Source organism: Haemaphysalis longicornis, unplaced genomic scaffold (assembly GCF_048455015.1).
Source record: "Haemaphysalis longicornis isolate Haplotype H1 unplaced genomic scaffold, Haemaphysalis longicornis Haplotype H1 scaffold_41, whole genome shotgun sequence".
Lineage (NCBI taxonomy): Eukaryota > Metazoa > Arthropoda > Arachnida > Ixodida > Ixodidae > Haemaphysalis > Haemaphysalis longicornis.
Window position 1 is genome coordinate 725,566 of NW_027526365.1, and position 26,311 is coordinate 751,876.

At 47.3% G+C, this 26,311-nt stretch overlaps 1 long non-coding RNA gene across 1 annotated transcript; it reads right to left on the reverse strand.

Annotated features, from left to right (window-relative positions):
* Positions 1-1,414: 1,414 nt before the first annotated feature.
* Positions 1,415-15,350, reverse strand: LOC144137587 (uncharacterized). Its single transcript, XR_013315690.1, has 5 exons — positions 14,961-15,350; positions 13,722-13,839; positions 13,081-13,151; positions 11,464-11,522; positions 1,415-3,651 (listed from the first exon to the last, which is right to left on the reverse strand). It is a non-coding gene; the product is annotated as an uncharacterized LOC144137587 (long non-coding RNA).
* Between the last annotated feature and the right edge of the window lie 10,961 nt (positions 15,351-26,311).

Consider the following 26,311-nt stretch of genomic DNA (forward strand, 5'->3'; position numbering starts at 1 on the left):
GTGTGGCGAACGCCCAAAAATCGCCCGCTGTGCTACCACTGCGGAGAGGCCGACCACTATCGTCGCTGTCCCTACAAGAGGCTCGGTTTCCGAAGGTTCTCCGTTGATGCCCCGATACGGTCAGCGCCCTGCTGAGATCAAAGAATACCTCTCCAACACCAACCGAGGACCAGCCCGCTTCAACCGTTCACCTTCGCCCTACCCGTATCAGTCACCGAACCGCCGCAGCACTGCTGACTTCTCACGTGGAAGATCCCCAGCCCACGCGGGGGAAACTAAAAACAGCAACTTCTGGAGGTAAAGTTGCACGACCGCAGAAAAATGAAAATCGATTTTGTAGAATTCAAATTTGGCGCCATTCGAAGACCGCCTCATAGTCTCTACAATGGCAGAAAGAGGGCGCCAGGAGTCCGCTAGAAGCAGAGCCTTCTATATTACAAGAGTTCGGTCAGGGGGAGGAGCCTGTCATGCTGTGACGTAACGATTACGAAATACATCACGAAAAATTGTTGTCACACCGCCATATTTACGCACAACGTCATTAAAAATCGTTGGTTCCGCCATATTTACGCCGCGCCCATAGAGAAAGCATGGGAGTCGCCGCCGAAGGCTCCAGGGGAGGGTTCCGCGGAGGAGGGCAGCGTAAACATGGCGGCGCCCGGGTGTGTGAGGAAGCTCGATCGGTCATGTAAGAAAACAAGGCAGCGGAAAGTTTTTTTCACGCCGGTAATCAATCCCTGTCGTTAATGGTCAACGCTTAGGCTACTGGCGTATGCGTGCAGAGTGTTACCGGCCGCTGTAAATGGTATTTAGTTTCAGTGCGAGCTCATTATCGGCCGAAGTGTTCCGTAGGCTTAATTTACGCGTCGACAGACTGTGGGGCTGCCGTTGAAAATGTTTTGCCGGCTGTCTTGGAGCAGGTTATTAAATTGTGGAGTTGCGAAGAAAAAAATCATAAAATCATTTGCGTGTGGACATGGGCATGTCGAAGTAACAGCATGTATCCGCGCGACCGGCTTTGAAAATCGGGCGACCGCACCAGCTGTTGCGGCGGTCAGCTGTAACTGCAAGAAAGGCGCCTGGTTTGTGCCAAAGAAGTTGCTGTTACTCGGTAACGTAGCGGTGTTGTTCAGCATTTTTTTCCCAGCGTTTAGCGAGTGCTCAGGGTCACGTAGCTTTATTTAGCCCCAAATAAGGCTTGTTCAACGCGCACGGAACATTTTGGCCGTGTTGGTAATGATCGCAACACTTGACGAAGTTTGTCGCTTAACCTGTCGATTGCCTCGTCGAGAAATTGCATGCCCAAGCGTCCGTTCACTTGTTAGATAAGGAACGAATAGTTTGAGGAACAGGTTTCGTGCTACCTTTTGTTATAAACCGTGACCCAGCACTGTATATTGTAAGAGCGCCTTGTCAAATAGACGAACTTGAATACCAAGTTTTTACGTTTGGCGAGCCTTGATCGTCGCCGACGGCACGCATGCATGTGCACGAATATTTTGACCGTTTATGACTAATAGCTGGGTTAATTTTTTTCCGTTTTTTCATATTCAGTTTTGTATGTTGTGGATATTGTTTTGCATGCATTAAAATGTTGTGCAAGCTGATTGAAGAGCGTTCGTTTTTTTTTGTATCTTCACGGAAATAGAAGTTACTGTACCAGTGCTTCATTTCCAGATATAACCACAGTACAGCCTGTATATCTCCGTAAGTGCAGTGAAATATTGCATTACTCACCCTACAAAACTAGTTCCCTTTCTGAATTGTCTGAAAATATTTCATAGACGTTCCACCTTGGTTTTACAGACTAAATGGGGAAGGCTGTATTCATCAGTCTTGCAAGGGTAACAGAAGGGCTTAAACGTTCTCTCCACAGAGCACAACCGTTCAAAAATTGTCAAATTATACTCACCTGAACTCTCACCTGAACTGGAGCTCACCAAAATTTTTGTCGGCCGTGTGCTTCTTCAGTGATTGCGTAGGTGTTAGGTCATGCATTTTTTGATATGCCACCTCTCACAATGTGCAACATGCTTGCAGATGTATCACTAGATAGCATGACATTTAATAAAGCAATCGTCTGAAAAAAGCCTCATAAGAAATCTTTTGAGGTGTTTTATAGTCCTTACCGCAGCGTACATGTATCTGCTTGTGAAGTAAGTGTCACCTATGGTGAAGCCAGTTTGTTGTTCAAAAGGCCTCGTTATAATGGTGGTATATTGTAAATAAATTAATTTGGCTCTCAGCTTGTAAGAACAGCTTTCAATGAAAAACGTGCCTTACAATGGTGACCCTAAAGATGTTTCAATTCAAACTTTCACCGAGAAAGTCACACTGGCACTCATGTTATTGAAAATAAGCTATAAGTAATTTTTATTCAAGTAGATTTTGAATTAAAATGTAAATTTACTTTTTTGAAGCAGGGAAGCAACCGTAAACAATGATGACACACTGTTTTCATTGGCATTGTCTACCTAAATTTCCCAGCAGTAATTCACTTACCACTAATTTTAGACATTACTTTTTTGTAAACAGAGTACATATGTCATAAGTTATTTCCCTTTTCCCTGACCACTCTTCTCACATGGATTAGCAATGTCAGCCACAGATACACAGAAACTTTATCAGTCACAGGATAGCAGAAACAGATCAGAGGCCTAGGTCGAGGCAGCCGCTGAAAGCTTTCATGGTGTGGGTTGCCAGTTCCAGTTGTTCTTTGAGATTTGCCGCAACAGCCAGCCACTCGTGTATTTGTGTGGTTGTGTAGTCTTGTGCAATATCAATGGTCCATGAAAAACAATGTTTATGACAAAAATGGTTCATTCGAATCGGCAACTTTTGCTGAGCAGTATGGAATAAAGCCAGAACAGAACACAGAAATGCCTTTAGGGGCACTATGTACTACAGACAGAGTTACATTGAATTTTCATAACCTCCATACTGAGCAGGTGCATGCCAGAAAGGCAGTGGAAACAGTTGACTGCTTTTGATGCACAATATGAGCAGCACACAAACTTTTCTCGAAAGAGGGGAGCAGTATCATTTAAAACATTTTAAAGTGCAGTCAAACAAAAGTCAATCTGCCTGAGATCTTGAACACGCAAGAAACAGTTATTCTTGTTAAAAAAACGTGTTAAAGACGTGCGTTAAACAACTTTTGCTTTCCTTACAAGTTGAGTTGAGGGCTTCCTTATTTTTTAATTATACACAAATGCTGGGAAGTCACAAGTAAGGCACGACCAGACCAGGCAGGAATTGTGTAAGCTGTTTTGCAGATGTTACCAGCCTTCTTGTTGGGAGGCGGGCAAAACCTTAAGGAATTAATCACAACGGCCTCTGCACAAAGTTAATCAATTCACTGTAGCAGCTTGAGACTTGTGCCGTTGTAGGACATCAAATAGGCCACAGTGATTTTACATTTCTTTTTTCAGTTTCAACAAAGGCTGCAGTGTACACAAACTTCTTTTCAGTCTGCACCGTCCTAGATTATCATGCAATGTCAAATGAAACCGTTTCTGAGGACAAGTTCATGCCGTAGCTTCCAGCTCCTATGTCTGTGTGAGGGCCACATTGCATCTAGGCCAACTGCACGGGACGGTTCCAAAATCCCTGCGACACATTTTCTGACATCTTGCCCACTGAAGGAATAGCCTGGAAAGAAAAACAAAAAGACACCTGTAATTGCTCAGTTTATTGCACATTAGTACAGCTGCTTCTTAGTATGGTAACTTTTAGCTCACCACTTTGCCTAATCAAATTTAGAGGTCCCATCCAGAAACTCTGCGTTGTTGTTTGCCAATAGTTATTCTATTTTCCGCTTAGCTCGACCACCTTTTAGTGGTCCTAAAGGAGTGTAATTGATGAGCGTCGAGTGTACGTGTTGCAGACTGAAAATTTTCAACCTTATCAGGGCGCGTTGCAGACTGAACATGTTCAACTTTATCAGCTTTTCCATCATTCTTTATAAGCGTGCAGGACACCATGCTTGTAAGCAATGAGAGCGTATTTCTGTTTACTCGTCTTCTTTCTGTTGCCGTACACGGATGCCCTCCTTACATCCTTTCAGAATGTCACGCGCACAACTGTTATCAAGAGATGCTCGGGAGCCGGGTTTAGGTCAGTTAAGTCCAGGCTTTCTCCCGGGTTGCGGGGACAAGATTTCCTGGGGCTGTTTAGAATACACAAGTTAGCGACACCCCGCTTTACAATCTTCGAGTGTCCAGACGAGAAAGGAAGTAACGGTTGGCATGCTCGAGGCTCGTACTGCCAACACGGACAGCCATCATAGAATCGTTGTTTTAGGTCTATGAATTTTATTGTCTTGTCCGGGAGAAGTTCACGGGTTAAACTGAGCGGCTGCAAATGCTGAGGGAAAGCACTGAGTGTGGCAGAACAACTTGGTTGATAGGCAACAGCACCTCTAAACACAAGGTAGTCGTGCACAAAGCGAACAAACGTAACTTTGTTCTAGCTTTGCTGTAGCGGTTCAAATAGCATGTTAGTCTGTCAAAACCTCCGAAGAATACCTCTATGAGAACTGGAGCCACACAAGACCCAATGCACATTTTGCTTGCTGGCAGATAAATGCTGTCACACCAATCCATGAAAGTTGACTTTAAATAAAGTGAAAACAGTTCGATAAACCCTTCCACTGTCAAACCAACAAAATTTTCAAACTTGAGCATCCCATAAATGTCGATGTTCTATAAACTCCAACAGTCGGCCATAGGGTAAGCTGTAATACAAGTCTTTAATGTCGACCGAAAACACTGAACGTCTGCTCGTGGCTGTCCTTAAAGAACGTGGCCAGCTCCTCTGATCCCTTAATTGTAAACAGGCCATTCAAATTGACCATTACTAGCTTCTTTCGAAGAAGCTGGTGAGGTTGTAAATCTACAAACTATCCTAAGCTTGTGCAACAAAGATATTCTGTACTGAGCAGTCACTCGCACAGACGGCGACTGTGTGTGCAAGCTGCCTGAGCACTCTGGAACACAAGCGGCTTCCCCAAGAGCCAGAAACAATAATTGGCCGCAGCATTTATTGGCACCCAGTAATAACGGTTATAGAAAATGCATCACACACATACAGCTACATAAGTGCTAGGCTGAATGGCGATAAGGATGTGCAGGTAAACATGGAAACAAAGCAGCTCTTTTTGCACATTTGTACGACCACTGCATTACACAGAGGTGTAATATTTATGCAATATTTGGCAAATGTGAACGCACTAACAACTGGAAAGACGAAATCGCAATGTTTGGAACCTGTAATGTTGCCCGAACGAAGTTTCTCGCTTTTTTCATCGCAGCAAGTGAAACAAATACCACGACTTAGAAAGAGGCGTAACCATACCACTAGATGTGGAAATGAACCCCACAGCAAGGTGTACGAAGAAGTAGTAGTTTGTTGGCTGGCTCTCAGACGAGGGCATATACCTATGTAGAAGATCGGCAAAGAAGCTGCCTACCGAATAGTCTAACTGCATGCGGGATCCCTTTCTTTTCTTTGGCAATGTGTTAATAAACACCTTCTGTTGAATGGTGCAGCTGATGGTTGCTGGGTTCTTGTCTTTTCACAAAAGTTGTTGCTGAAAACTTGGGAATGACGTGACAAATCATCTCCTCAAAGCCACTGAAGAAGCAGCCTTTGCAATTGAACCAAAGCCCGGTGCTACTACAATATGTCCAGTTCAGACCCAATGCTTTCCAGCTGCCAACAAGCTTTAGGCTGTCCGAACCTGAATGCACTGGTGTGCCATGCCATTCGTGAATGAACTCAGTTGATCCCATGCCCAAGCCCTCACAAGAATGGATTGACACAAGCGCTAGCAGGCCACCCTTTGAGTCGGTGTACCCACAATGAACTTTGGAAACTCAACAAACAGACTGAAGAACTTGCGTATGATTACAACTCTGAGCTCGAGTGGAAAGCTGTGGAAGCATGGCATGTTTTCATATGTGTGGCCACAGCTAAACTCTCATGTCGGAGCGAAGAAAATCAATACCCACAAATGGCAAAAGCCCCGATAAATAATGCAAGGTCACTGAGTGCACAAGGAACGTTCGATGGAGCGATTCAAGGCGAGCGCTCCTTTTGGAATGAGTATGAAGACACTTAACTACAGCACACAGCTGTCAACTATTGACAAGTTCAAATAACTCACCAAATACCTTGTTGGGAAGGCACACGACAAGATCAGCAGCCTTTCCCTTTCTGACAGCAACTACCAAATAGCGGACAATCTACTGGAGGAACTCTGTAGAAGGAAGGACCTTGCGATTAACCACAACTCACTTCCTACAGCTGCAGACTGTTGATTCAGCTAAGAGACATTTGCTGCGACGTCTCTACGACCAAGTGGTTAAAAACGTTAGTTTTGAAGTACTAGGGGTGAAGCAGAAGTACAGTGCTTGCTCAGTGGATATCAAGAAGCGGCTACCTCACTACTGTGAGCAGAAGCTGATGCAGCTCAGTCCACTGACACATTTTCGGTGCTCCTGGACCTCTTTTTAAAAAGAAGTCCAGAGGCACGGAAGCAGCAGAAGTCCGTAGCAGTGAAGAGGCTTTGAAACCGTATTGGGTGAGTTTACTCGCCAGAAAAAGCCCTTACATGCACTTACCACCATTTCCAGAAATAACAAAGCTGCCAGTTCTGCAATGCAAAAAACCAACCTTTACTAGGTGTGACAAAATTTAACCCCCGAGCAAAATTACCTACTCGAATGAAGCAGCCGTTGCTGCAAGAAACTTCACTGCACCAAGGACTATCGAAAAGCATGATTCCTGAGTTGGCAAATCTGTCACTGCCGACAATAAAAAATTCTTGTGTGACCTTAAAGATACCAGTTGTTTGGCAACAGACACCCAGGAGCAGTTAGTCTGTCACAAAAGGAGTCCAAGTGAACAGCACTCTGACACGGGGTGCGGACAGTTTTTTGAACAGCGTTTTATCGAATGCCGTTTCATCGAAGTCGTTTTATCGAACGCCGTTTTATTGACGGGCGTTCTATCGAAGCCGTTTTATCGAAAATGTTTTTCTCACCTTCTCATTTGAGCCTTCTGCTGTATATTATTTTCGTTTCCTCTATGCTACGTAATTCAAAAAGATTGTCTCCACAGCGGTTTCCTATTATTTACCAAAATTTGTAGTAGTTAAAGTAGACGCATTTTATTTCTTGCATGCCTTTAATGCTTTGGGGATGTGCAAGGGATTCTCTCCGTCAATTTATTATTCGGTTCATTGGGCAGGCGGATCTTTTATAACGACTCTCCGTCTCTGTATATTCCCCCATCTGATCCACAGCATACACGCCATTGTAGCATATACGCTATAATGCCCTGATATGCGTCTCAGTTTTTCATAGTCCGGATTTGTATCGCCACATCATTACTTTCCCCGCGTGTGTTTATGTAACTCATTTCTTGGCACTTGAGCAACCCCGTCGTGTTGGCTCAAGGGATAAGGCGGTGTTAATGACTCTACGCTGTGGTGCTAAGCCCAAGGTCATGGGTTGTATACCGGCCGCGGTGGGCGTTTTTTGGGTGAAGGCGAAAAGCGAAAACCCCCGTGTGTCAAGATTTTGGCGCGCATAAAAAATTTCTAAGTGGTCAAAATTAATCCGGAGCCTTCAACTATGGCGCGCCTAGTTGCTGAGGTCTTTCTTGGACGCGTTAAACCCCAAAATCAATCAAATCAGCGCTTGTGCGTCCAGTGTCAAAACTTTCAACTGGACTGCTAGTAAAAGCCTGCTCCGACATATGTGTTTCTAGCTCTTTTGATGAGTTCACATATGACGAGTTGGCTGTGACGATTTCACTTGTGACGAGTTCTCCCAGACTCCACCACCTCTGTTGGGGCCTTACTTTCATTGTCGTCCCCCCCCCCCCTCCTTCCCGTGTTCCATTCATATAGCACTAATCTTTCAGAAGTTCTTGGCACGAGATTTCTCCAGATGCAAACAATGCGACCACATGGTCCACGTGGGAGTTACGTGCAAACCCCGTGACTAGAAAAATTGGGGGAGGACAAGAGTTTTTACCACGTAATGATGAACCATGGCAGAAGGATATATTTGGCAACACCAACCTAAATACACATCCAAAGTATATTGCTCACGCGGTTAGGTTTGTTATTATAGTATAGTGTTGAATTCTGTCATATAAACAAGAGGGACGTACATGCTTGAGTGCAATAAATGAAGACGCAAAAAAATTTTAAAATCTAATGAAACAAAGGTGATCGAAAACACGAGAGAGATGCTCCAACAAATATAAGCAGGTTTTTGTATGTAATGCACGGCAGAGACAATGTAGATTGAAGCTAACTGCAGGTTAGGTTAATGCGATGGCCAGTTAAACAAAATAAACCCCGAAAATTACAATGAAAGCCGCCGAACCACACTTTTCATAAAACGGACGTAGGTGGTTCGATAAACGGCATTCAATGAAACGGCGTTCGATAAAACGGGCATTTGTTCGATAAACTGTCTGGGAACCCTCTGACACATGTGACGGATACCGTTTTGCTGCAAACAGCGACAGTTTGGGCAAGTGGTTCCGCTAGGCTGCAACTTCTTCATTGCCTTCTCGGCGGTAGTAGCCAGTGGACATTGGTCATGGACAGCATAGCGAAAAACCTTCATTGTAAAGTCATCGGAAAAGAGTGTCCGAAATTACAAACATAGGCAAAATGCCCTCTCGCAAGAAAACCCCAAGATGCGTGGAGCTGCTTATTCCAAGCCAGCACAACAAGTTTGTCTTAGTCGAAGCCCTCGAGGTACCCTTGACATTCAGTGCAAATTCGTTCAGGGTTTTTACTTTTTACATGGGGGATCAGTGACCTTTACCTCGCCGATGATGCTGTCGCATCAGATGGCACCATCAAAACACTGATAGGAGTAGGGTACTGGAAAGTCGCAAGTGGCAAGACTCGAAGGCTTAAAAACGGGTTAATGGTAGTGAGACGTCTTTAGGGTGGATACCACAAGGTCCATTAAAGAGCACCCAGGAAGACCTCATTGCAGTAGCTAAGGACGTACAATGGTGGACAAATGAAATGTGAACAAGCAAATGTGAACCAAAACATGCAAAACTGAAATACTGTTTGTGGACGGCCAATACTGGGTCGCTGTTGCTATAACTGCAAAACCACGTTTCCCAACTTTGTTACTAGAATTAAGCCACGCCTCAAAAAAAAATTGGACTTGAATAGGAAGAAATTGCCCTACTGTGTGTACTGGTTCATATTTTCATGATCACTTGTTCATGACTATGTGAGGACTTGAAGAAAGGCGATGTACGGCTGGATGACATTACAGCAACGTTAGCACGCACATCTCAAGAACCGAAGCCTTATCCAAGGCAAAGAAGAAAAACGACTGTACACAAGGGCAATGTACGCAATGACAGCACCTCATCAAGCAACACAGTTTTGGCATAGCTTGAAAGACAAACGTGATTTGACGGTGGCCAAAGCAAAGAGCAGGAGCTGTCGAATGCTAAACAGAGATAGCTGTTCTGTACTGTAACAAGCTCGAGCAAACCAACCCCTTGTCAATGTTTCCAGCCCTCGACAGAGCTTCAGTTTTGGTATAGAGGTACATGAAGAGCACAAGGACACCCCGCCTATCAACGAGAAATCAGTTTAAGCGGCTCTCCTAACAAAACACTCTCACAAGTGCCCTCCGCCACAGCAGCAACTACATGGAGAGGCCTCTTTGTGTGAAAAGCAGACAGGCTGTGCATCCGTGGGCACTGGTTCCCTTTTCCAAGCCTACAGAGAAACAGTGCACGCAACCCGTTGAATACAAAGACTGTCCCACTGCTTGACGACCAACTGTTATTTCGACGTCCTGCAAGAATTTTGATGAAGCGAGCAACATAAACTCATCACCTTTTGATTGGCCACTGGGCCACAAAAGCTGCTTTGTAGACAATGCTGTTCTTGAAGTAGGACACGCAGAAGCACTGTTGGAAAGTTCACCTAGGAAATTCGTACTCAACTGTTAAACATGTAGTTGAAGCCAAGGAGCGCAACAAAAACATAAGTGTCGCAAGCAGTGAGGATTCACAAAAGACGAACAGCGAAGGCACTGCAATAATGCAGGACCCTATTTCTATAGTTGTTAAGCCCAGGGATTTGCAGCTGCCTCTGAAGAAGTGGAACAAGCTGCACCTCTTGGAGAATAGGACCCTGGCCATGCGTAAGACGGGTCAGAAGAATCGAGGCAAACAAGTCTAAGTGAGCTGTCGAGGAATGCAAAGAAGACATGACTACTAAGGACGGCGAACTCAGGAAAGCAGAGAGCAGTGAAGAAGCCATTGCAGACAAAGTTTCAACCTTTCAGAGGCCTGAGTTAGCAAACATCTTGAGAAAGACAATGAAAGGAGTTTAGCAACAAGGAATATATTACACGTAGATTGATATAAGGAATATATTACACGTAGAGTGATGCGACAATTTCACTAGTTCACAAATTGACCTACTTTGTTCTTGAGTCTTAGGACAGCACAGCTTGAAATAGTGTAAATGCTGTCACAGGTGGGAGGACATTGGGAAAAGTAGTAGTTAGTTGGCTGCCCCTCGGACAAGGGCACATACGCGCACACAAGATTGGCCCAGATGCTACCCTGCAAATGGGCTGACTGCAAGCATGGTGTTCTACTTTTGCCTTTGGTTATGTGTTAATAAACGTCTTCTGTTCGATGGTGCACCCAAAAGGTGCTGGACTCTGGTCTTTTCGCTAAACAGGGTGTGAACAAATCACCGAGTCCCATGTGCATTTATTGGCTATGTTTTTTTGCCATGCCACGCCTTACTCTGGCAAAAGTGGGTGCATGGCAGCTCTGGAACTTGCACACACCAGAAACTAAAAAAGACCCACAAGTTCAAAGATCAAGATGCTATCATACCAAACTGAAAACCACTACTTCAACATCCCGTGATAATTTCAGAATTGGTGGGGAGGGTGCCTGATGCTGAACGCCAGAAATAGACTGAGGTTTTACTTGCACTGTAAATAAAACAACTAATTTCCCTTGGAGAAGTGCAGAATTCCCACATACGTAAGGGCTCCAGAAATTCACTTCCAGGTAATTTTACGAGCTGCCGGTGTTCCTGCATTCAACAAGAAACTTCCACAGCTCAGATGCCAAAGCACTATGCAGGAAGACGATATTGGAGTGGGTTTGGAATGCAGATTGTGTTCACTAGCAGTTATGGGCCGAAAGTCCTCTTCCACTCTACTATTTGTGCATGTCATTCTATTTTATCAGTTGATAGGTCTAAGGGACAGGCCTTAAAGTATTTACAACGCAATAATATCAGAAAGAAGGAATTAAAAGCAACAGTTGAATGTCGCATCACATCTTGCTTGAGGGAAAAAAGCAAGCTAATATTTATGCTCTCAGCTGTACTGCTATATTATTCACACGGTGTAATAAGACACCGTAAAAGCATACCATTCTGGGTCTGGTGCAGGTTCCTGTACCTTGGGGTCTGGCCAAAGTAGTGCTGCACCCTGCAGCAGAGAATTTCTTAAGCACAAAGATTTGCAAGGAGTAGGCACAAAGTGCACGCACAGAATGCATTTACATATACTTGTTCACTGTTAAGCCCAGTTGGAGGTTACCATATTAACCAAGCTTCTTCACACTCCCCCTCCCAATTTGACAAACGAGAGGTTGTCTATATCAACAGGGCCTTCGATTTGAAAATTCTGGGAACCTATACGGCTTTTCAGAACACAATTCAATCACTACTGGTGGTGTCTATGTATTATTTTTACTCAACCATTGCTAAATTTTGAAATCAAGCTTGCGAGATTATTAAAAAATTACTCTCACAAGGGTCCCAGGCTTTCAATGCCACCACCCCTCACTGCACAGCTTGCTGTTTTGTTTGCTTGTAATTGTTTATAAGATTAACCCAGCAACTAAAGTGCTTTAAGAAAATTTAATGACAAAGACAATATCAGATAATAAAATACAAATAAACATTCAAGTTAACCTGAAAAGTAAAAAAATAATGCCTTTTAGCCACCAGTGTTGCTTCCTAAGGGGCCTGTTGCAGTTCACGTAGAAAAAAAAGGAAGGAAGGTTCCTTATTGGTGCTGGTGCACAAGGCATTAGAAAGTTTGTGATGTCAATAGTTTATTGGAATTTTCTTCATTCTCTTCGAACCGATTTTTCTTGTGGGCTCCGAGTCATCCAAAAAATGTGATTCCACCATACAGCGTGAGCTCTTTACAAGAAACATGAAAGGTGCAAGTTGAACTGTATGTATGAGGTGGTTAATTTTGCAATATTTTATTTGTGTTACTGACACGACCTACTTTCAAATAAAAAAAGACATACAGAGCTCTAATGGTAGTTTGGTTAGGTCATTCGAGCTAAGTCATTAGCAACATTCTACTGCCTGCCATTTTTTAATGCATTACTTGGGTACTTGTCCCAAAATCTGTGCCTGTGTGAACCCAGCCTGGTAGGTAATGTCCCACCACTCATTCACGCTCTGCACTCCAGACATTCCACAACCAATCCTCACCAGTGCAACCATCATGCTTGCTCTTTGCAGTCTATTTTAAGTGAGGATGGAATGGCATCACAGCCTCAGATGAGGACACTCCCCACTTCTGGGAAGATATGACTAGCATTCCTAATAAGGAACCTGGTACAGTTCACACAGTTTTTCATGTCAGTGAGCAGCATCATCCCACCTTTTTTTAATATTTCATCATTTTGCCACAGGGCGTCAAAAACACGGGGAACCTATCTTCACAACAATATCGGTTCTCATTTTAACCTTTACGCCAGCATGTATAAGGGTGAAAAAGCAGTTACTGCGCTCTTTCTAGTGGTAAGGCGCACAGGATGCCCTAGCACCAAAGGGTCACAGAAATGGCTGTGTGATGCTTCCATCACTGTGCAGCCCCACTGTTCAGCAGGATGGAACAACCTGACAACTGCCTACGCAAAGGCAGGTTCCGCATCTCTGTGCTTACTTCTTGCCCCATCCATTTAGGAGGTTACTCAGACATGGCACAATGCTTAGTGAGGTTCCATAGAAAGTGTGCATACCACATCTACGTTGGAGGAGGCTTGTCCGTGACTTGCGGCTTGACCACAGGGACGCTTGCAGGCGTGTGAGGCTGCGGCAGAGTAAAAAATGGCTTAGAGAATGTGCGGTTACAAACCAGCTTAAGACCATTTGAGACATTTTCTAAACCCACTCTCAAGACGGTTGCTTAAGACAGCCGCGCACTATCGGCTCCTTTACACTGCAAATTACTGTGGCTTATAAAAACAACATAGAAACTTTCTTTCTGTATATCAAGGTAGAGCTTGTGCGTGTGCTTAGAGCTAGCAAAGTGGTCATAATGGCTACAGCAAGCCTCAAAGCCTGGAAAAGAGCGATGCCTCAGAAACTCAAGTGGCACAGAAGATGAAGAAGGCAGAGGAGGGAGGTCAAAAGACAAAGAAAGGAACACGGGGAAAGGGAAGGAAACACGAAGTAGGAATAAAAGTCTTCAACAAGTAACGAAACATATGCATTCAAAGGACATCAGCACACAAGTGCCTCAATTAATTTGTTGCAACATGTCTGTTTGCCAATGGACAGATGAACCAAGCTAGTCACGCCGATGGGCTTTGTAGACAGCTCAAAATTCTGCTGGACTTGTGCAGACTCCTCAAAAATGTAATGACAACTTTGTGCTTACCATTACAGACATTCTAACCGTGAAAAAAGGTTGATGGTGCCCTTTTTGCGCTGGTACTTGACGCTAACCAAGGCCATAGGAATGTAGGCTGCAGTGGAGAGTCGCTTTGCTGATCAAACTGTAAGATAAAAAGGACATTAATAGCTTATGTCACCCAGTCTGCAACAGTGCATTTGCAGCAACCCAGAGGTCTGTACTACAGGCCATATCACTGCAAGCATAAAACAAAGCAAACAGCAATACAGACAAAACAAACACGATTGAGCATCCCACGAAACCGGTGGCACCGCTGTTACTGAATTCAACTACAAACATTGTGGTCCCATCTATTGGTTGCAACAACGGCCTCTCAGTCTGGCCACAAGTCTCGATTTAGTTGTATGTGACACCAAAAGCATGAGTATCCAACCTCATGAATGCTGCTGAGCCAAGGAACAGGTGAAACAAAACGTTGCAAGAGGGGCTCATTACTGTCTGAATTACATGTTTGGCTAGAAATGCATAGTTCAGATAGACGCATATTTATTTACGTCCACGTAAAGATGTTCGCGGTGTTTCGCGCTGTGTAATATTTGTTTCCTTGAGTTTGCGCCCGAATACTGCTCGAACACGTGCCTTAGTTTCCTTCAGCCGTCTGCAATGTGTTATGTATTGCATACGCACAGGGAGCGGAGACAAGGCTTTTGCGATTGATCTGGAAAGCGTTGCTCGCGAGAGGCTTGAGGCAAGCAATTATCCCACACTTATCACACTTTTTAAAAGTCCAATAGGTCCACTGACATCCCCCAGAACTTTCTAGACATCTCCGTGAGCGCCCAGCGATACATGCATGCACGTAAGAAAAGGAGCCTGGACGGTTTCGACTACCGAGCGCAATTTCGTTTTTCGCTTAGTGCGCTTTTAACTTTCGGCATGATGCTTCCATAACGGTCAAGAAGCGCGCAAATGTGCACCACAAAGTTTTTTGTTGTATTAAATTTCGGTGACAGCGCGGTGGCGGTCCCCTAAGATTCATATCAACGGAATCTTACGAACGAGCCTGCTTGATTTGAATTGCGTCTTTGTTATTAACTCGCGAAAGGCGTATTTTACAACGTTCAGTTTGTTTCAACCCTAATTATGCGGTGCACAGTTTGCACATTAACAATTCGACGTAAGCGCGCGTGGTTACCATGTCATACGTATCACCAAGCAGTGGAGAAACACGCAAGAGACATCATTTTCTAACTGCGCACTTACCTCGCATAGCTCCGCACGTTTCCAGGCGTCCAGTCGTTACGGTGATGCTCTGTAACCATCGCGCCGCTTCTCTGGGTCTTTTGAGAGCCTAAACAGGCGAGGTATCGCTGCGGTTGCTGCCCCAACACAGCAGCCACCGATCGCAAGTAAACAAGGCGTCGTCGGAGTGGTCGCAGCTCGGCTGGCTCGGCGGTGGTTTGGCGTCTCCGAAGTACGACCCACTCGGCTCACTCTCCGCGCACTGCGAAAACGCTGATAAATCCCCCACGCTGATAAGACGTACTGTATCTTTTGGCCGGCGTGTAGCAAGCCTCGTTGTCGGCGTCGTTGCCGGGGCCGGACGCTCGCAGGTGACGGGTCTGGCGGGTTTCTATGAGAGACGTCACGTTTTTGTAAGCATGACGTCACCACTATTCGTGCTGAGCGTCCGCTCGCAGAAATGCATTGATGGCCGAACTCTTAGTAGTATAGAAGGCTCTGGCTAGAAGTAGGAGTTCCTGTATAAACATCCGCCTCGCGAGGGGCACGATCAAATGCAGAGCATTTCCGGGGGCGCACGACGTTAAGTAGTTTGCGTTGCGTTAATGTAGTTGCAGTTGTGGCAACTGCTGACGAGAGAGCGCTCGTCAGCAGTAATTTGAATGAGTCAACGATATAAGGCGCGTTCATAGCGTCCCGTTCTGTGTCGGCTTTGTGGCGCAGTCGGTAGAGCACCATGCTCATTGCGCCCCGCCCGCAGGGTCGAGGGATCGAAACCTGGCGCCGGATAGTATTTTCTTTTATATAGTGTAGGGGGAGGGGTGCGGACAAGGACGGTGCGGACTACGACGGGACAACGCGGGTTACATCGTGAGTTACTGAAATGCTCTGCATTTAAAACCCTCCAATGACGCAGCGACTCGCTGAATACCATGATTCACGACATTCCCTCTACCCGACGACCCAATATAACCCTGACTTGACTGCAGAACACGACGACAGCGAAACGGCGCGACGCGTACTCGACTTGACCAAACCTGCCGCTGAGAACACGACGAAGACTACGACGCATACTGCCCGACCGTCTACACGTACAAGCCGAGATACGACGCCCCGAGGCGCCCGAAACTCGAGGAAAGTGGCGTCCGACGTTTGGCTGTCCATCGACGGCTTTGATGTAGTCGCCCTCATAGACACGGGAGCCGACTAATCAGTAATGAGCGGACCATTTGCGTCTAAGCTGAAGAAAGTTATGACCAGATGAGACGGTCCGCACATTCGCACAGCAGGAGGCCACGTCGTGACGCGAAGTGGAACGTGCACATCGTGCGTCACCATGTACGGCACAACGTAATCTGCATCGTTCGTCATTTTGCCTAACCGCTCCCGCGACGTAATTCTCGGAATAGACTTATTGACGGACAAGGGCGCAATATTTGATCTACAGACCAAGACGATAACTTTTGCCTCCGATCACTCCACGACGCCGCAGCAGAACCGCGAACACCGTGCTGCTGTAACGATCGCCGACGATTATGTCACCCTGCCACCCCGCGCAAGCCTGATGATCATCGTCTACTGTGAAGGTGCTGCTCCTGAAGTCGACGCTGTCGTGGAGAGTGATCAAAGGTTGCTCCTCGACCGCGGTGTCTCGGTCGCAAGAGGCGTTGCGCGGTTTAAGCAACACAAATCCCACGTTTTGGTCACCAATTTCAGCGAGGAGTACCAGCATTTAAACAAGGGCGCCGCAATTGCGTCCCTCGAAGAAACGCAAGAAGCTAGTGACGTGATCGCAGTCCCTGACTTTGAACGCGCACGCGAGGATACCTTCAAGCTTCCGCATCCCTTCGACGTGAATCCGGCGCTCCCGCAAGAAGAAAGGAACACGTTATCGACTTTGCTGCGTCTCTACAGCGAGTGTTGTTCGTCTAACTCAAAAGTACGTCAGACACCTCTGGCGAAGCACCGGATAATAACCGAAGATGGAGCCCGACCTGCCCGACAATCACCGTACCGCGTCTGTTCACACGAGCGCGAAGCCATCCGGACTCAAGTCGACGACATGCTGAACGACGACATTAAACAGCCATCGAAAAGTCCGTGGGCTGCACCGGTCGTACTCGTGAAGAAAGAAGACGGCACTTTAAGGTTCTGCGTTGACTACCAGCGACTGAACAAAATCACCAAAAAGGACGTGTACGCCCTGCTACGAATCGACGACGCCCTCAACCACCTCTGCCATGCGATGTACTTCTCATCTATGGACCTGAAGACCGGCTACTGGCAAATTGAAGTGGACGAGAGAGACCGAGAGAAGACTGCATTTATAACCCCGGACGGTCTATATGAGTTCAAGGTGATGCCGTGTGGGCTGTGCACGGCGCCAGCAACGTTTCAAAGAGTCATGGACCCTGTGCTAGCCGGCCTGAAGTGGCACACCTGTCTCGTATACCTCGACGAAGTTGAAGTATTCGCCCGCAATTTCGACGAACACTTTGCAAGATTGGAGTCGGTACTCGAGGCTATTCGCACGTCGGGGTTAACGCTAAAGCCTGAAAAGTGCCGCTTCGCTTACGAGGAACTCAAGTTTTTGGGACACGTCATCAACGCCGCAGGGGTCCTGCCTGACCCAGCTAAAACATCAGCCATAGCGAACTTCCCAAGACCGAAAGACAAAAAGGGCGTACGAAGATTTTTTGGACTGTGCGCATTACCGGCGCTTCGACTCAAACTTCGCACGCATTGCAGAGCAATTCACGCGCCTGACAAAAGATACCACCCCGTTCGCATGGGAAAACGCCCAAGAAAAAGATTTTGGAGGCTGAAACAACGCTGCGAAACCTGCCCGTGATCGCTCATATCGACGAAAACGCCGAAAGGGGAAAACACACCGACGCCAGCGATTAACGCTTGGGTGCCGTTCTCGTCGCAAGGCAAAGCGGTTGTGAAAACGTAATCGCCTTTGCCAGCCATGGTCTGTCGAAGGAGGAGAAAAATTACTCAGCCTCTGAAAAAGAGTGCCTCGCAATGATATGACCCATTTCAAAATTTCGCCCACACGTGTATGGTACACCATTCAAGGTTGTAACAGACCACCATGCGCTGCGTTGGCTCGCCAATTTCAAGGACCCCTCTGGCCGTATTGGGCGGTTGAGCTTGCGCCTGCAAGAGTTCGCCGTTACAATCGTCTACAAATGCGGCAGGAAACACTCCGACGCCGACTGGCTGTCCCGCGCCTCCATCGACCCACCACCACAAGACTCCCATGAAGACAGCACGTTCTTCGAAGTCGTTACGGAGAGCGACTTGCCGCCCAGCAGCGTGCCGACCCCGACTTGGGCGTTATGATTGACTACCTGGAAGGACGCAATGTCGTCGTGCCTGGGGTGTTCAAGCGGAACTTTTAGCATTCAGCCTCAAAACCTCCGTCCTCGTGAAGAAGAATTGATGATGATGATGGCGGGTTTTTATTGGCGCAAGGCCGACTATGGACAAAGAGCGCCAAAGCAGTTACTGAATTTTGATGAGAACCGAAACACTAAAACATGTGGCTAAAACTAAAGGTAATGCAAAACAAAAGACAATGGAGATGGCTGGTGTATAGGGCCAGGATGATTACACGTGATATGACAAGAGCTGCAAAAAGTTTATTTCAGCTAAAAACTTAAAAACACGCTAACTAGAAAACATTGGTTCGTCAGCTAAAAAGTATGATGGGTGCAGAGGAATGTGTCGTCTGTATAATTCAGGGAAATGTTTGTGTCGTGTTGTGTCAAGTGCCTCTGATGTGATCTGTATGTGGACTACGAATAGGCCCCTTCCACACCTTCTACACGTGGGTCCCGAAGTTCCAGTGAGCAGGTGGGAGTGCGTCGCATGTGTGTGGCCTATCCGCAGCGTAGCCAGGGCGACTTAAGTGTATCTGTTGTGTGAGTCAGTTATGTAGCGTCCCAGTTGTGGTTTTATTACGTGTAGTTTGTTGTCTGTTTGTTGACTCCAGTGTAATTGCCATGTGTTACGAAGCTGTCGTCTAATGTGTGTCTTTAGGTCGGTGTAAGGTACTGTTGTTATGTCAACTGTGGTCATGAGAGCAGCAGCACTAGCCATTTGATCAGCGGTCTCATTGCCAGGGATCCCACAGTGACCTGGTACCCAGCATATAGTTATTTCTAAATTTGAGGCATATGCAGTCATTAGTACCTTGAAAAGACCATTGATCACATAGTTTTTAGATGACTTTCCTGATGACAGTGCCTGTACAACGCTTAAAGAATCTGTGTAGACGATGGACTTTGGACTTTTATGTTCGAGCATGTAATTTTACATGAGCAAAATGCCACATGCTTCTGCCGTGAAAATACTGATATGAAAATTCATTGTTTTAGTAACGGTAAATTTTGGTCCGTGCGCTGCACAAGAGACAGTAGAACCAGTTTTGGACGCGTCGCTATAGAATTCTGCGCACCTGTACTTGTCCTGCAGGAACAGGAAGTGCTGCAGAATTGCATTCCTGGGTACCCTATTTTTTTCTACAAGAGTGAATGACAGGTTGCATGATACAGGACGAAGATGCCATGGTGCGATGAAATTATGAATGGGTGTCTTGTGCGTGTCTGAAAGGGGGACATTGAGTGCAGAAGCCTCCTCCCTAACTCTGAGGGAGAACGGTAAGAGAATAGATGGCCTCTTTAAAAAGAGTTGTAAATTTGATGTATCGTTCATGATGGTATTAAAAGGATGGTTGGTCAGAGACACGATCTTCCATGCATACAACAGGTCCACATACTGCCGCTGATGCCCTTGGCACCATTTGTCGAACTCGACATAAAGACGTTCAACAGGGCTAGTGCGGAATGCGCCACATGAGAGGCGACGGCCAAGATGCAGCACTGGGTCGAGCATTTTCAGTGCGGTTTTTGTAGCCGACCCATACACGACACTACTGTAGTCGAGCCGACACCCAACCAACGCTGTGTACAGGCGCAGCAGGAGTTTGTTTGCCGGCCCCATAAGATTGATGTGAGAGGACCTTAAGAATATTTATTGTTTTTAGGCATTTGCATTTGAGCTGTCTGATATGTGGGATGAATGTAAGTTTTTCGTCGAATAAAATACTTAAAAACTTGTGCTCCTTGTTCACAGGAATTGGCACATTCGCAAGAGTGATGTCTGGGTCCGGGTGGACGCCGCGCCTCCTGGAGAACAGAACACAAGAGCTCTTCGCGGGATTAAGATAAAGCCGTTCTTGTCAGCCCAGCCGTCAAGTTTCTTGACGCCGAGCTGGACTTGACGTTCGCAGATGGACAGGTTACACGATTTAAAGGATATCTGCACCTCATCCACATACATGGAGTAAGAGATTGTAGGTGGCAGTGCCTTTCCAAGAGAGTTCATTTTACTATGAAGAGAGTGCAGCTCAACACTCCACCTTGCGGCGCGCCATTTTCTTGCACGTGAACATTTGACAGGGCACAACCAACTCTGACGCGAAAGGTTCTCTCCGACATATAACTACAAAGGGTGTTCAACATGTTGCCCGCAACACCGATTGACTTTAGGTCACTGAGGATACCGTACCGCCAAGCGGTGTAATAGGCTTTCTCTATGTCGAAAAACACCGTAAGACAAAGTTGTTTATGCACAAAGGCATCCTTTATATATGTTTCAAGAGCTACGAGTTGATCGTTCGTTGATCACCCCGCCCTGAAGCCTGCCTGGCAGCTCTGGAGAAGACCGTTGTACTCAAGGAAATCCGCGAGCCTGCGATTTATCATCTTCTCGAGAAGCTTGCACAGACAGCTGGTCAGGGCAATGGGTCGATAGCTAGCAGGAGAGGAAGGGTCATTTCCTTCTTTCAAGCATGCTACAACTATAGCCTCCCTCCAAGACTCGGAATGTTCCCCGAAAGAAATATCTTGTTGTAAAGGTGAAGGAGAGTTACAAGAGAGTCTGTGTGTAAGTGTTGTCACATTGTATATGTAATGTTGTCTGGGCCTGGAGCTGAGGGTTTACACGTGATTAGAGCAGCCCTCAGCTCATGTAGTGAAAACAGAGAGTTGTAAGAAGTCTGTGATTTGTTGTTGTCGCGTAGGGACTTCTTTTCACAAGAGGCTTTATGTTTCAGGAAAGTGTTTGTGTAGTGTGCAGAGCTTGACACGTGTTGAAAGTGTTGTGCAAGTGTGTTAGCCTGATCTTCTAGTGTGTCCCCAGTCGTGCTGAAGGGCAGGCTATGTGTATGTTGTCCTTTAAGTTTACGTATTCGTGTACATACCTTCCGTGTGTCTGTGTATGAATTTACGGATGTTATGAAGGAGCGCCAACTATCCCGTTCTGCTTCACGGCGCACGCGCTTTCCCAAGGCCTTTGCTCTTTTAAAAGAAATAAAGTTAGCCGACGTGGGGTACCGGCGAAGGACACCCCACGCCTTGTTCTGGCCTCTCGCGCCCGCCTGCAGTCCTCGTTCCACCAGGGCGTCCTTGGGTTGCGGGACGCACTGGAGGCCTGTGGAATGGACTTTTCGGCGGCGTCGAGTATGTGCGCCGTGATGAATTGGGCTGCTTCCTCAACATGTAGGTGTTTTATGGTTGTGTGGTGTAGTTTAGATGTTTTTTTGAATGTACTCCAGTTTGCTTTTGATTCATTAAACCTGTTATGGGAAGATGGACTGCATGGGCCTTTACCTATGTATGTTAGGGAAGTGGGGAAGTGGTCACTACCTTATGGGTCCGTGCCCACGCCCCACTCAAGACATGGGAAGAGAATTGCAGAACCAATAGCCAATTCGAGATGTGAGTACGTATTATGTCCTAAGTTATGGTATGTAGGCTGTTTTTGTTGAAAAGGCATGCTCCTGAAGATGTAAGAAATTTCTCTATCAGGCGACCTCGGGCATCCGTTCTGGAGGAGCCCCAAAGAGAGTTGTGAGCATTAAGGTCGCCTGTTAGGACGTATGGTTCGGTCAGCTGGTCGACCAGTGCCTCGAAGTCAGAGCTCGAAAGTGCATGATCAGGAGTAATGTATATGGAGCACACCGTTATCAATCTATTGAATATTATTGTGCGAATTGCTACAGCGTCAAGGACAGTGTTCAAAGTGACGGGGTGGCATGGTAAGGATTTCCAGGCGATTATGGCCACGCCCCCAGAAGAGTGTGTGCAGCCAACCCTGTCCTTTCTGAATAGCATGTACAGGCGTCCACAGAATAAACCGGACCAAGCGAGCGGCGCGCCATAGCTATCGGTGCGACACCTTCCGGCCCAGCGCCTGCTGTCGAGATAGCGGAGGGCGCATGCGTGTCCGTCCCTATAGTTTGTGCATGTCAGTTTCCTTGACTGCGACTGCAGCCCGCCGTTCCCCTCGAATAGGACGCGCGGCGGCGCCTTGCGAGGCTCGCCTACCATGCGGGCGTGATGCTTGGCAGCAGCCGGCAGCGTGCGCCATGCGCTGATGCCGCGGAACTGTGCGTTCATCTAAGAATGTTTGTTCGGCGCTCTTTTTATCATTTTAATGACTGGAACGCAAACTGGCGTTGAAGAAAGGCTGCGATAAAGATTCACACATGACTAAACCAGTGCTATTCGTTATGCGACAAACACAGTTGATAGCAAGAACTGAATACAGCGAAGGTTTATGGGGTTCGGAACAAAAAAAAAAAGACATCGGTGATTGTCGGAGTGGTCCCCGTATTAATTGTGTGCGAAGTTTTCGTCGTTTTCGATAACTTTACGAATGCGTCGGGGGAGCGCGACTCATAAAGCGGCTTTATGATTTCGGGACGGGGGCGCAGGCGTCCCCATTCATTTTCCACTGCCTGCCACAACTCGTCCGCCGTGCGACCGCAGTCATTTCGTTTGCCGAGATTCATCTTCATATTCCCCCACACATTTTCTATCCGATTTAGGTCTACCCCGCTCGGAGGCCACCACAGCTTTCGCACCGCGTGGTCCTCGAGCAATTAGCTCACGGCTCGTGCTGTAAAGACAGGGGTTCGGTCCTGTTGCAGGATGAAGCACCCGTCTAGGACGTAGGGGAGCAGACTTGTCGAAATGATGTTACAGTACTGGGAAGCATTGAATGGCCCAGAAATTCTGACGAGGGGTCCAAGTCCGTCCGCACTCATTTCACCTCCCACTGGAAAGAACGCTTTGGATGTAGCCGGGCTGGTATCTGAATACCATCGGGCTAAATACAGAAATACATTCAGGAAAGATATCTCCGAAGATGTTCGGAGGGTATACTAGCTAAATCAATGAAAGGACAGTCGCCGTGTTTGGTAGTTTATATCGATTGAAATTATTGGCACATTTTTTAGCGGGAGGCTGCACCCCACTGCCACGTAGGCGAACAGTATCCTGTATAAAATTATGCATCAATTTTATCCTCTTTCCACATCGGGAATTGCAAAAGCCCCGTTAGCCGATGCGGGTTACCTGAAGTGTTTCGTAAAAAAACAGTGACAAGAAATGATTAACAAACGGTGCTTATACAACTACTATTAAAACGTTTCAAATGAACCCAGCTGAATAAAATTTACAGGGACATTGTATATCGGTTGCTCTGAAATATAGTCATTACCAGGCAGTTATGCATTGCTAGCCTTAACAATTACGCTTAGAGTTGCACTCGGGACCCCCGAAGGAATGCTCAGCAATTCTCACATTAAACCGTGCTCCCGATGTGACCTCTTACACTGTATGAGTTCATATATCATCTAGAATGCACATTACCACCTACGTTTCACAGTTTAGTTTCGTACCTCCAGCTCATCGGACGCCAAACACGCCGCTGTTGATCCCAGCGAGTGGAGAAAGTCGATTCGTCTGTTAATATAACTTCCTTCCACTCGTCCGTTGTCCACCGCTCCACCGCCCGGGGGAACTCCAGCCTTTCCAGCCTCTGGCGGTCCGTCAGGCGCGGTTTCTGCGCTGCCACGCAACTCCCGAGTCGCGCCTCCTTCAGTCGTCTTCGAATTGTCTCGCAAGAGACATTCAATGACAGCTCCTGTCGAATTTCTTTTGCAGACAGGAGGGGATCTGCCACAGCGGCTGCGACAATCAGTAGTTCCTGCTCCTCACTGGTGACTTTAGGCCGCCCCCTGCGCTCTGCGTCAATGAGTCTGCCCTGATCATCGCGGTAAGCTTGAATAATGCGGCTTACAGAAGTCCTAGACCTTCCGGTGAGGTGGCAACTTTCCCGCTGAGTAGTCTCTTCGATGAAAAGTCGCACGATGTGCTTCCGTTGCTCGATGGGGACGCTGGACGGCATTCTTCACGAATATGGCCATGCAGGACGAGTTACGTGCTTTATACGTTTCATAGCTATCACTGTCCAATGGGTTACATGGAATGAAACGCCTCATTGCTTTTCGATAGCAATTCTCTCACACCGACAGTTGTGTATTTCGGTCTATTTTTCCGAAGCGAATAAACTCTTTCCTTCCTACTTTCTTCCCTCCTCCCATCTTTAAACCGCATGTCATATGCCGAACGGGAAAAACCCGAAATTAAAAAAAAAATCGCTTTTTCTGGTTCTTTCTATGAAGTGTGTGTTTATCGCATAAGGACCAGCACTGGTTCAGTCATGTGTGAATCTTAATCGCAACCTTTCTTCAACGCCAGTTTGCGTTTCAGTCAATAAAATGATAAAAAGAGCGCCGAACGAACATTCTCAGATGAACGCACAGTTACGCGGCATCAGCGCATGGCGCACGCTGCCGGCTGCTGACATGCATCACGCCCGGTCGGTAGGCGCGCCGCGCAAGGCGCCGCCGCGCGTCGCATTCGAGAGGATCAAAGTGCTGCAGCCGAAATCAAGGAAACTGACATGCACAAACTCTAGGGAGGGACACGCATGCGCCCTCCGCTATCTCGACAGCAGGCGCTGGGCCGGAAGGTGTCGCGCCGATAGTTTTCGCGCACCGCTCGCTTGGTCCGGTTTATTCTGTGACCGCCTGTACCTACTTAAGAAATTTGTCTGTTTGGAATTGAGGTGTGTCTCTTGGAGACACATGAGACTTGGCTGATTGGCATGCAGGATATCATACACATCATCAATATTTTTAAGGAGGCCTCTGCAGTTCCATTGAATGATGTTTTCTGTTCACATTATTTACGTTTACAAATGAATGGAGTGTGTGTGTGTGTTCATGTGTCGTCTTTCGGGGCGGTTACTCTGGGATTGGGCTTTTTAGGCCTCTCTGTAGGCTTGGAAATCGGAGGCCGCTCCTTGCGCTGCGTTGCAGGCAGGAACGGCGCGACGTCCATTTCATCATCAGATGTCCTGGGGGTGCCCATCGAACCGGGCCCCTCGGACTTGGTCCCCCTTCGGGAGCCCTTCGTTTGAGCCGCCACCGCCGCGGAGATCGGGGACGCCAGATGTGGCACGGGCGGTGCGGTGACGGTGGGAGCCGATGCGGGGCCCCCGATGTCTATCCCCTCGACACCCTCCAACGCACTGGAGGATGGGGAGGCAGGGGTGGGAGCGGCACCGGTCCCGACGGAAGAGGTTGGCACCACAACCGCTGCTGCCTCAGCAAGCGACGTGGTAACGGGTTGGGCTGCCTGAGGCAACCCGGGGGGAGGGGGGGGCGGCGGAGGGACCAGGTCAAACTCGCTGAACTGGGTCCCTGTGGAAACCAGACGCCGCTCCGCCCCCGGCGAGCTGCGTCGGCGTACCTCCCCAGGGGGAAAGAGGCTAACCTCTTCCGCGCGTCTTGGACGGCGATGTTCTAAGTTACGTTGATGTTCATTATTTTTTTTTTCAGTTTGAACTTTTTCGCACTTCCGGGAGTAGGCTGCATGCCCCCCCCCCCCCCCCCCCTGCAGTTCACACAAGAGAGGGTGTCGGACTGACAGTTGTCGCTCGGATGGTCATGCGACGCGCAATTTGCACACGTCGTTCGGCCACGGCAAGAGTTTGTACCGTGCCCGAACCGCTCGCACTTAAAACAGCGCCGCGAGTTTGGGATGTAGGGACGGATGGTGCAACGAATAAAACCTGCCTTATGTGTTGTGGAAGAACTGCGCGGTCAAACGTCAAGATAATGTGCTTGGCGGGAATCTCCTTGTCGTCTCTGCGGATAGTGATGCTTCTCACGGCAGTGACACCCTGATCCTTCAAGCCGGCAAGGAGATCCGCATCCGTTTCGTTCAGGAGATCCGTCTCAGATATCACACCTTGCGAGCTGTTGAGGCTTCGATGGGGTGTGACCCTGATGTCTAGATCAGCCAGTCTAGTCTGAGCAAGAAGCTTCGTGGACTGCTGTTTGTCATTTACCTCGATTAGTAGTTCACCAGACCTTTGTTTTCTGCACTTATATGATTTTTCTATTATGGCTTCAAGATATTTTGCGATCAAGAAGACTGACTGCGATA